Source organism: Panthera pardus, unplaced genomic scaffold (assembly GCF_024362965.1).
Source record: "Panthera pardus isolate Hobbes unplaced genomic scaffold, ASM2436296v1 HiC_scaffold_11, whole genome shotgun sequence".
NCBI classification, from domain to species: Eukaryota; Metazoa; Chordata; class Mammalia; order Carnivora; family Felidae; genus Panthera; species Panthera pardus.
Window position 1 is genome coordinate 98,087,138 of NW_026526666.1, and position 11,765 is coordinate 98,098,902.

The following is an 11,765-nucleotide window of genomic DNA, read 5'->3' on the forward strand; positions in this document are numbered from 1 at the left end:
CCCCCTCCCCAAATCCTATCCCACAAGGCTTTGGGGTCATAGCTTTAGTGAGCACAGTTTTGGAATTCAAGTTTAAATCTGTCGCGTCCCTCACCAACCGTGTGTGCCTCAGCCAAGTTTTATCTTTGCACTTTCAGTACAGAGAGAGACATGAAGAACACTGAGTCATTCATTCATTCATTCATTCATTCATTCAGGGGAGAGTTATGGAACACCTGTTTGGGTAAACATCTGGGAGCAGAATGACCAGATCATATGGCAGGTCATATTTACCTTTAGAGGAAATTGCCAGGCCACTTTCCAAGGTGATTGCAGCGTCCTATCTTTTATTCTCTGTAGCACGTAGCACTTATCACTGTCGGAAGGTGTTGCCCTATCAGTGTACTTGCTTACTGCTTATTATCTGCCCCCCCCACCCCCCAACTAGACTGTAAGCTCTAGGAGGGTGTGACATCCTCAGTGCCCAGCCCCCTGCCTGGTGCCTTAGTAGGCACTCAGGGAATGGACCGACATACACCAACTGAACGAATATGTGTGCCCCACCCCCGATCACAGACATCTGAAAGACCTGCCGCCCAACCCCCTGCTTATCCTCAGCGTCAGGCTCCGTCCAGGAAGCTGGGTCAGTGGCGCTGGTTGTGGGGGATGCAGATAACAGATAAAACACTTAAGGCGGGGGGGGGGGGGGGGGGGGGGTGCGGGGAGGGGCTCTGGGGTGGCTCAGTGGGTTAAGCATCAGACTTCAGCTCAGGCAGGTCATGATTTCGCGGGTCGTGGGTTCAAGCCCCGTGTCGGACTCTGTGCTACCAGCTCAGAGGATGGAGCCTGCTGTGTCTCCCTCTCTCTCTGCCCCTCCCCTGCTCATACTCTCTCTCTCTCTCAGAAATAAATAATAAAGATTAAAAAAATAAAAAAAACCACACCTAAGGCAGGGAAGCTACTGGGACTCCATTTTGGAAAGGCTCATCATGGCTTTAATCCTCACTAGGGTAGAAACTTCTACTTTGTTGATGGAAACATTGTTACAGTTTGGATGACTTAACCCAAGTTGCAATTAGCAAAGCTTGCATGGGAACCCTGTAAAGAAAACATGTGAACCTGCCTGGAGTTCTGTCTTTGGGGGCCAAGGATTCCGTCCCAGGTACAAGCCCTTTCCGTGATTCTGGAGATGAAGGTGAGCATATGTACCCCCCATACTCCTAGAACAATGAGGCACGGATCAGGTGGATGAACCCAAAAGAGTCAACAGCAATGGCTGGTTTTTATTTTTTTTATTAATTTTTTTTTAATGTTTATTTGTTTTTGAGAGAGAGAGAGAGACAGAGCACAAGTGGGGGAGGGGCAGAGAGAGAGGGAGGCACAGAATCCGAAGCAGGCTCCAGGCTCCGAGCTGTCAGAGCCCGACGTGGGAATCGAACCCACAAACTGTGAGATCATGACCGGAGCTGAAGTTTGACGCTTAACCTGACGCTTAACTGACTGAGCCATGACCGGTTTATAAATAGGCTTTCCTCAAATTCACTTGTGTGGTATGGGATGGGGGAAAGGTGAAATCTCTGGAGAACGTTTTGAGGGGGTGATGCTGTTTAATCAGAGGCATTGCAACGTGGGTATCCCGGGAGGTCGCTCTCCCCGGGTGCCGTCTGGGTGGCACAGGGAGCATAGGGGCTCAGCCCCATGATGTACGAAAGAGCGGGCCTACGCCGGCCGACTCCATCTTGTTCTGTGTCCTTCACCTTGACCACACCTCCTCCCCTTGAGTAACCCCCCACCCCCCTCACCTGCCTAACAGAACTCGGACCCTTCCCCAGCCAATCGGCTGAGGCCATAGCCATTACCTCACCAACTGCCCCTAGGCCCCAATAAAACCTTTGTCCTTTTGAAACTCACTCTCTCTCCCTGGTATCTCACCGCTGCGTCGGTGCAGGTAGGGGATTGAGCTCGAGCTAGCTCGAATAAAGGTTCTTTTGCTTTTGCATCGGACTCGGCTCCCTGGTGGTCTTTGGGGATCACGAATTCTGGGCATAACAATGTATCGTCCTTTTCCATAATGTTAAAGATGAAGCCGGGTCCACAGTCTCCACTTGAATATTCCTATGGCTTCTCAGAGCCCTGTGGACGCTGACTGAGGGGACAAACCATGCAGGAAACATCTAAAAAGAAAAAAAGAAATGGGGCACCTGGGTGGCTCAATCGGTTGAGCGTCCAACTTCAGCTCGGGTCATGATCTCACGGTTTGTGAGTTGAGTTCGAGCCCCACGTCCGGCTCTGCTCTCAGCACAGAGCCTAACTTGGATCCTCTGTCTCCCTCTCTGCCGCTCCCCTGCTCGTGCTCTCTCTCAAAAATAAATAAAGTTAAAAAAAAATAACGCAAGGCTCTATCTGCTCTGTTTTTCTGCTACGCCCCCTTCACTCCTGTTCTACACTTTGCCTCTGAACAAGCCAAAGAAGCGATGTTCCCACTTCTAGGGGGGGAAGCAAAAAAGCTTTGTCCTAGGCCTCAAACACCTGAGAACACCTAAGAGGAGCCAGATCCCAAACAGGTTCCAGGGCATCAGCTTCGAACAAACCCCGGCTGATGTTGACATCAACACCTCCTCCCTCCGGTGGTTTATAAAATAGTTCCTGTTATTTGCCCATCACCCACCTCATCTTTGATCGGACCCTACCCTGGATTCCCGAAGGAACACTACCCTAGGCTCCTTTCCAGTATAACCCCCGCCCCCGCCCCGCCCCCACTCGAAGCAACCATGAGACTCACTCTCCTTTGGTTTCCGCATCTCCCAGACACTCCCATCTGTTACACTCTGTCACTCATGCTATTCATTAAACTAAACTCTGCTTTCACTCTCTCTGGCATGCATTTGATTTCTATCCTGCGCGGAGCCAAGGACTCTCTTGGCTGGGTCTGTGGCGCCCCCCCCCCCGCCCCCACCCCACTCTGGGTTCTTAGTCCCGGCCTGCCTGTGTCAGGACCACAGCCATCGCTTTCCCATGGTTGCTTGCTCCTTTGGGTAAAGGTGGGTGTTTTTGGATCCCTGCCTTGCCTCCTCCTGGCACAGCTCCTGGAACCTCATAAATGCTCAGTAGGCAAATAGCTACCCTCCTGCTGTGAAGAAAACCACAAGTGTCTTTCGGCGTCTCCCAGCACGTCTGGGCCCACAGTGAATGCTTTTTGAACAGATGCACCGGGGAAGACCCCTTTGATGGGGAGCAGAAGCCCATCCCCCCCTTTCCTACTAGCAAAGACCTCGGCATTTCAGCCTGCTGCCCACCACCTTCCCAGCTTCAACACCCTCCCCTCCCCAGCGCTGCCACTTTGCATCTATGACAATCCCTCCGCATTTTTTTCTGCATCGAGACAATGGGGACAGTGATAATCAGTCCCCGGCGCTGTGTGAGGCACAAAGGAGGCTCCGAATATGAAAAGGTTTGGAGATGATTTCCCCCTGTCCTTCAGTTCTTAACCCAGGGGAGGCCCACCGTTGTGAGGGGGTGCAGCCACTTCCTTTCCCAAGGGGGTAAATCCAGCTGGAAGAAAGAGAGCAGAGAACATCACCAAAACACCATCTGAAAGTCACATGCGCCTGTCACAATGCAGAGCCCTCCGCAAGAAGCACATTAGAGAAGGGTCTGGAAGCAGAGCCATGGCCCCTGGTGGCACATCCCCCTGGGGGGCTTTGATCTGGAGACCCATCCTCCAGGGCGCGTGTTAGCTTGTCACATGTAACCTGCCGGCTCTGTGTTTCTCAGCCTGAGGTCTGGCGGGGTTGGGGAAGGCGTGGGAGTTTTGTGGGTCAGTGCTGGCCTTTGGATCTGTGGCCATACTCTTCTTTCTCCTTCTGAGGGCCAGCTGCTGCCCACCGACTACAGGAAACGGGGCAGGAGCTGATGGAACCGAATGGGACCCTGTAGGACTGGGGTGGGAGTGGCTCTCTTGGGCTCCCAGACTTTATTCCCTGTCTTCAGCCCAGTCCTCGGTTGATGCACGTACCGACACTATCAAATGCCATTATGACTCACCAGTAAAATCACTGTGTCCACAGCACCATTTACTCAGAGCCAGGAAGGGGACATGGTCCCGGGGGAGCCATGTGCCCAGAGGGAGTCAGGTTGGATGATCCTGCTACATCCCTTTTCCTGGATTTTCTGGAGGTGCCTGGACATTGCTGGGAGGTGGGAGAGGCCTCCACTCTAGAGGACACGTTTGTTTTTTGTGATTAGTCAAAGGGGGACTGATTCCAGGGTATTTGTCCCATTGGCACACAATTCGAACTTACAGCAGCATCCATGGCTGACTTTTAGAGGCCCCGGTCAGGCTCCTTGAAGACTCTCCCTTGAGCCTTAAAATGAAGCCCGTAATTCCTGATGGCCCTATAGCTTTGCCACCTCATCAGGGTCCTAAGAAAATGGCTGCGGGTGAGCCCCACCCTGGGAAGGCCCTGCCAGACACGTAGCGATAGTACCCTGTCCCTCCAGACACCCGTGTGCTCAAGTCAGGCATCAGAGAACACATCAGAGCGCTCCATGGAACTCTTGGCGAGCGTGGGAAAGGCAGAAAAGGAAATTGTGTCCGGTCCCAGGAAACAGAGGTTGTGTTCGACAACAGCCAGAGGGAAAGCGCACTGAAGAGGCTGTGTTGCCCAAGACAGAGCCACGGCGCCCCTCCCCGCGGCTCTGTCCTGTGGCATTTTCTTCATTCGCCTCGTCCATACTCCAGCAACCCTCTTTATGCCATCGTGGTTGTGCGTTCCCAGGCTCTCACTATGCACCCCCTGCCTCCCACTGCCTGTCCTGTCCTGGCCTCAGTTCAGGCTGTCGCCTCTTTCCCCGTCAGGCTTCTCATCTCTCCATGTGCTCGGGGTGGAATTTCAAGAAAGGCATTTGAGGGCTCTGGCTGCACCTTGCTGATCGCTCAGATACACGCACAAGGCCAGTTATGGGCCCTGGGCCCTGCAGCCCCCAAGTGCCTATCTGCGTGGGGGTTATCCTGGTGTTTGCTTTCACCCCCTTCTGCTGGGCCAGCTCGGAACCAAATGGCTTTTGGGTCCAGGTCTGCGGCAGGCTCTCTGAGGTCTCGCGTTCCTTGCCGGGGGGACGGTAAGGGAGGCTGTGAGCCATGCAGGGGGAGGGATCAGAAAAAGGAAGCAGGGACTGGGGTCGGGCAGGGTATCTCCGCAGGTTTCACCAGTTGGGAAGCCCCTGAGAGGGAATCTCAAACCCCTCCCCCTCCACACCGCGGGGCCTTCTAGAAGGCAGCATGGTGAGGGCATGATCTTTGGTTCTGGCAGCCCGGGGCTGGGGCCTGCCTGGCAGAACTCCTGTCCCCTGCCGGCCCCGCAAGCAGCCTTGGTGATGCCAGATGCACTGTGCAGCTCCTGTGACCCGGGGTCTGGGTGGGGGTGGGTGGGAGTGACCAACCTCTAGTAGGTGCTCAGCAAACTTGTGGCATTTGAGAGGCAGTGTGAAATCGGGGGACATAATCGAGTTTTTGGAGTAGGAAAGACCTGGGTGGGGTCCCCGATACATCTACTTAGTTTTCCTGCTCTGAAAAAGGGGCTCTAATAATACCTAGCTACACAAGAGGAGGGTGCTTCTGGCAGTGAGGACCGCCCCGTAGATAGAGGCCACAGTTGTGTTTGGACGAATGTGTTCCCTCTCTAAACATGACTTCCGCTTTGTGCCAGGCACTGACACAAGGTCAAGGCTGGGGCATGGAGAGACAGTTCAGGACCGCCATGCAGAGAGCTGCCCAGGCTGCCCCACTGGACTGACCAATCACCAGTGGGGAAGGGTCCCAGGTGTCCCGCCATGGTCCCCCAGGCACAAACATGTGGGTTTCAGGATACACCATCCTGGAGGGGGAGGGTGCAGAGAAAGGAGTTTCTCTGTTTAGCCATTTGCCTACGCAAGTGTCCATCACACCACCTTCGCCTGCCAGGATTTCATGCCCTGAGACTAGGACTGGTGTGTCTGCTTACGTAACAGATGGCAGTCACTGCTGCCATCTGGCACTCAAGCTGGCAAAGCAGTGAGGGAGCCCAGAACCTCAAGACGCACCAAAGACAACTCTACCACGTGCCCGGGTGCTATGATCCAGAGCTGGAGAGCTGAGCTTCGCCTCTCCGTCATGGTCAGCTTCCTGTGTCATCTTGGCCAGCGGGAGTATGTGAGGATTTCATCACACACTAATCTAGGTGCCGCTGTGAAGGCATTTTGCAGATTCGGTCAACATCTACAAGCAGGTGACTTCAAGGAAAGGAGAGTACCTTCAATAATGTGGGTGGGCCTCATCCAACCAGTTGAAGGTCTTAAGAGCAAAGACTGAGGTCTCAGAGCAGAAGAAATGTGGTCTCAAGACCATCATATCAACTCCTGCCTGAGTTTCTGGCCAGTTGGCCTGCCCCATGGATTTTAGACTTGCTGGCCCCTATAATAGGGTGAGCCAGTTCCTTAAAATAAATCTGTATAAATAGATACAGAGAGAAAAGAGATATATAAATACACAAAGATATATAAATACAAATAAGCTATTGGCTCTGTTTCTCTGGAGAACCTGGCCAATACACCCCCCCGTCCAGCTACCTGATCCCCTGAGGGCAGCACCCAGGCTGCCGGCAGAGAGCTGAAATCCCTGTGGCCTTGAGTTCAACTGGCCTTGACTCCTCATTTCAGTACTGCTCTAACCCCTCATCAGAAGAAATGGATTTGAGTAGCCATCCCAGGGCGGGAGGGGTTTGTAAAAGCCTGGCATACCTTTCTGCAACCATGGACCCAGGGGTCAGCAGTATAGGTTTGGGGGTTGGCAAACCATAGATCATGGGCAGATCCAGCCTGCTGCTCTTTTGTATGAATAAAGTTTTATTGGAACACAGCCATGCTCATGCATTTGTGTATATCCATTCACAGCGTTGTCTGTGGCTGCCTTGCCCTGCAGTGGCAGAGCTGAGCTGCTGGGCCAGCAAGGGGAGGACTTTTGAAGCTTAGATGAAACGGAACTTTTTGGGCTTGATTCCCTAAAACCATCCCCAGAGAGAGGTTCGCCAGCTACTTGGGGCCTGAGTGGGGGAGGAAAGTGAGTTCTCAGGAAGATCTGATGAAGCAATTCTCATACCTAGGGCAAGGGGCTTATCAAACATGCAGATTCCCAAGACCCACCCTTAGAGATTCTGAGTCACAGGCCCGAGTGGAGCTCAGAAACCTGGGTTTTCTCCCTAGAGGATCCTGATGCTGGGAATCCCAGGCCCATGCTGTGGGAAACCTTGGATTAGGGTGTTTCTCCCGTCCAGGCTGCAGAAGCCAGTCCCTCAGTGGTGCTGGGCAGGGAGCGCCCCACAGGGACACCAGGCCCTTAAGAGCATCCCATATTGGGGCCCCTGGGTGGCTGAGTCAGTTAGGCGTCTGACTTCGGCTCAGGTCATGATCTCAGGGTTCAAGCCCCGCATTGGGCTCTCTGCTGTCGCACAGAGCCCACTTCAGATCTTCTGTCTGCCTCTCTGCCCCTCCCCAGCTCACGCTCTCTCTCTCTTTCTCAAAAATAATAAAATTAGCATTAAAAAAAAAAAGGGGGCATCCCATGTCTGTGGTTACCCCGGCCCCCAGGAGAGTCTGGACCTGGCTTGGCTTCAGGATGTGGAGTCCCCTAGAGCTGTTACACAGCCTTGGTCTGTATTATGATCAGCCAGGCCTAGCAGGGCCTGGTCCTGCTCCAGTGGCTGGAGCTACCACAGAGATGAGAGACGTCTTTCCTGGTGTTAAGCCAGGCCACTCCCTGGCCAATTCATGCCCTTTCCCATGATGGCATCTGAGCCTGCTTAGATGGTGGCGCTTTGTTCCTTTCCATCCTGCTGAAGCCGGCGTCTGCTGTTCTCTACACGTGGCCACCCAGACCCTGGATGAGGGCCAGCCTGCTGTGACGAGCCTTGTGATCTCTTTGGGACCTCAGCTACCCCAACCCTAAAATGGAGAGGGAGCTCAAAATACGACATTCCCACCAAGAGGCCTAGTTAAAGGGTCACGATGAGGTCCAGGTGAGGACAGAGACTCTGTCTCGTTTCCCGCTGAGCTCAGAGCAAATGCTCAAAGATGTGGCTGAGGAAATGCTAGGCTTCCGGTCCCCTCCAAACGCCCCGCGTGTGCTCCCTGCCTCTGCACACACAGATCATCTCCTGGAGAGTCAGAGAGAGACAAGAAAGCAGCTAATTAACCATTGGCTCTTTATTTACAGCTCACGGGAGCACATGCAACACGTCATCACGGGACTACAAGGGCCTGGCACCTCCCCCCCTCCCCCTGCTGCCCCCACACTTTAAAGAGGAACCACAGCACCCCAGGGAAGTTCCCAAGAGTCAGAAAACCCAATGACTGAGGGCTCCAGGCCCAGGTGCTCTGCTTGATTTCCTCTGAAAATAGACCAGTTCCAGCCCTGCCAGGGCCTCAGAGCCTGGGGGTTTGTCCACCCGCTGGTTATTAACTAGGCAAACCGGATCTCAGATCTGCCAACTCCCACACCCAAATGTAAAGGCTCTGAATTAGCTAGAAGTCCCAGACCATCCCACTTTTCTGGTTCCCCCTATACATCCTAGACCCGTGTCTCTCAAACTCAATCGTGCACAAGAACAGCCTGGCTCTTGTTAAAATCCAGACGGCCGTGCCCCCCTGCCACAAATTTTGGTTCAGCGGACCTGGGGTGGGCTCGGGATCCCACACTTCTATCAAGCTCCCAGGTGACGCCATGCTGCTGGTCCAGGACCACACGGTGAGTAAGGAGAGACTAGGGAGCCTCTTGCACCCAGAAGAGGCTGAGGATCCTATATCAGACGACCTGTCCTGACTTAGGATTCAGAAAACACATTCCCTGCCATGAAAGTCCCTGGTTCTGCAAACCAGTTCCTGCTGCCCCCTAACCCCCTCCCCCACGCTCCTCACTGCGTCCCATGAGAGGAAAGGTCATCGTGGAGGTGATGGTGCCAGTCCCGTGAAATCCCCAGTAAGGAGCCTAAGTGGTTTGCTTTCTGGCTCCTCCCAGTGTCCCTCCCAGCGCCCACTTTCCTTGCTGTTCTGCTGTCCTACAGAGATGTCTTTGTAGGTTCCGTGTATGTTCACTGACTCTCCTGCTGCAAAGCGGGTCCATTTCCAAGGAGCTGTGGGCCCACCATCTCAACACTAGATTTTACTGGGTGTGTTGAATATGGCTTAGAGTAAGGATCCATCTGGGGGGAGGAAGGGGTTGTGGCTTTGGATATGACTTGTGGTTCCTGTCATTCCTCAAGGGGCAACTGAAGCTGTCACGCTCCCTATGAGGCTCGGCCCTCACGTCCTCTGACCCTCAGCCCATTCCCAGCAGGCTGGGGAGCCACTCTTGGCATCGCTGGACAAATCCCAGAAAGGAGTCATGTGGGAACCGTGGGCATGGCTGCCTCTGGCTGAGTCCAGAATAGGTTTCCAAACTTCTTTGACCACAGAACCCCGCCCTCTCTTTTCTAAAGGAGCATCTCCTGGCCCCAGTGTTCCAGGGGAAGGAGCCTGAACGGTGACTTTGAAATGATCCTTGAGTATATGATGGGTCATCGTCAAAGAACAGAACGCCTACTAATACTATCCTAGGAAACAAATTAGCCCACACTGGGGGCTTATCATGTGCCTGGCACTATTCTAAACATGCTCTAAGGATTTTACGTTTACTTCTGGCAACAACTCTGTGGAGGGAGAGTCATTAACCCAGGTTACAGATGAGGAAATCAAGGCACAAGTAACTTTCCTAAGGTCACCAAGGGGGTAAGAGGTGGAGCAGGCTGTTTGCTACCAGCTGCACTCCCACAGTCAAGAGGACAAGGGCAGAGTTCAGGCCCAGCTGTACATTAGAGTTGCCTGGGGGAGCCTTGGACACAAATGAAGCCCAGACGCAACCCACATCAATGAAACCAGCACTCGTGCCACTCTGCCGGTGGGCCTGGGCATCAGTACCTTGGAAAGCTCCCCATATTCTTCTAACGGGAAGCCAAGTTTGAGACCAGTGACTGTAGCAGGAACCTGTAAACTAGCGCCCGTGGGCCAAATCCAACCCACCACCTGCTTTGGGATAATCTGCCAGTTAAGAGAGGTTTTTACATTCATAAATGGGTTTTAGAAGATCAAACGAAGGCTAATAGCTTGTGACATGTGAAAATTATATGAAATTCAAACCTCAGTGTCCACAAAGTGTTTTATTGGAACACAGCCTAAAATATTTAACTGCCCTTTATGGTAAAAAGTTTGCTGAATCCTGGATTAGGGATTCTGTACCAGCGAAAGAAATGTAAGATAGACCTAAGGAAGAACTTCCTGGCAGAGGGGTTTGTTAAACACAGGGGGCTCTGGGATCCCTAACTCTGGTGTTAGGAGCTTTGCACCCACAGACCACCTTGCAACCGCGACATGCAGGTGGCTAGGGCAAAGAGCTAGACTCCTCTGAATTTCCAACCGTGGAACTCCCCTAGTAGACAGGGATAGTTCCATGGGGCCTTCTGTGTTTTCCATTGCTGATGTCCCCGGGCCATCCTATTAGCCCCCAGACACAAGCGATGGCAGACATAAGCAATGCTGTGCTTCCTGCCTGCAGCCACCCCCTTAGGGTTCAATCACAATCTCACATCAGCCACCCCAAGTGAAGCACACACAGCACGGGCGTTGTCCGGTCTTAGACAAAACTGCCGGTGGATTTGATTTCCAAATGGCCGGCTTTGATCTCTTTCAGTTCCCCTGCCCCACCCCCACGCCCCAGATTCCTTTGCCCATAGAACTTGAAAAGGGAGAAATGAGCAAGGATATTTGGTTTCTCCTAGATCTGTCTGCTATGCTTGGTGCCAGACCTCTGACCCTGACTGATTTTCCCAATGGAGTAAACAGCCCTGACATCGCGGGTATGGTCCCTCTGGCAGGTGTCCAGGCCAGCGAGGAATTTGGACAGGGAACGCTTTTGTCATTTGCAACCTGGTTTGCCCTGGACCAGAGGGCTGACCAAGAATGAGGTGCCAGGTGTGTATAGGGGGGATTTAAGTGGCTCTCCTGAAGTGGCCCTTAGAGCCAAATCTGCTGGGAGAGATGTTCTGAGGGCATCGTGGGTCTAGCTTATGGGGGGGGGGCAGGTAGTTTCAGACAGCACCTTGACCTCAGAGGTACCTCAACTCCTCAGTAGGCTTTGCTGCAGAAGTGTGGTGTGGGGGTCTAGAGATGTCTGTGGGAGGCCTGGAAACCACTAAGGCAGCATGCAAAATGGGTGCATATTTTGAGTCCATATTGGCATTCGATTCTGAAAGGGCATGAACCACAGAAGCTTAAGAAGCTATCAGGGCAACGGCAAAGCGCATGTCCTGGGACATGCACTCTTGTTTCCCCCAAACACATCGTATCTCAGAATACCAACTCCCAGAGGGCAGCGACCAATCTTCCCAAGTCATGCCTTACCGGCAAGCGGGAGCTTAATGCATGTTTTGTTTTTAAAGATGATATACCTTTGTCCAGGGAAGGCAGAGAACAGTTCGTTTTTGCAGACTTCATCCCAGGGAAAGGAACTGCCAGGGAACGCTTCTTTCCCACTGAAAGCCCTGGAGAACCTGGGATAAATCCTTGGTTGTGGACAAGCAACCACACGTTGGGCCTGGGGAACCCGACAGGCTTGGCCTGGGTTCAAATCCTGGCTCTGGCATTTACTCCCTAGGACCTGGGTGCTCTCAGTGGGGTCCCCATCAGCATCAGCATCAGCAGCATGTCCCCCCCCCCCCCCC

At 53.2% G+C, this 11,765-nt stretch overlaps 1 non-coding gene across 1 annotated transcript; it reads left to right on the forward strand.

Annotated features, from left to right (window-relative positions):
* The first annotated feature begins 1,952 nt into the window (after positions 1-1,952).
* On the forward strand, positions 1,953-2,155 carry LOC128775993 (small nucleolar RNA SNORA73 family). The gene has a single exon (XR_008420969.1). It is a non-coding gene; the product is annotated as a small nucleolar RNA SNORA73 family (small nucleolar RNA).
* Positions 2,156-11,765: the final 9,610 nt, after the last annotated feature.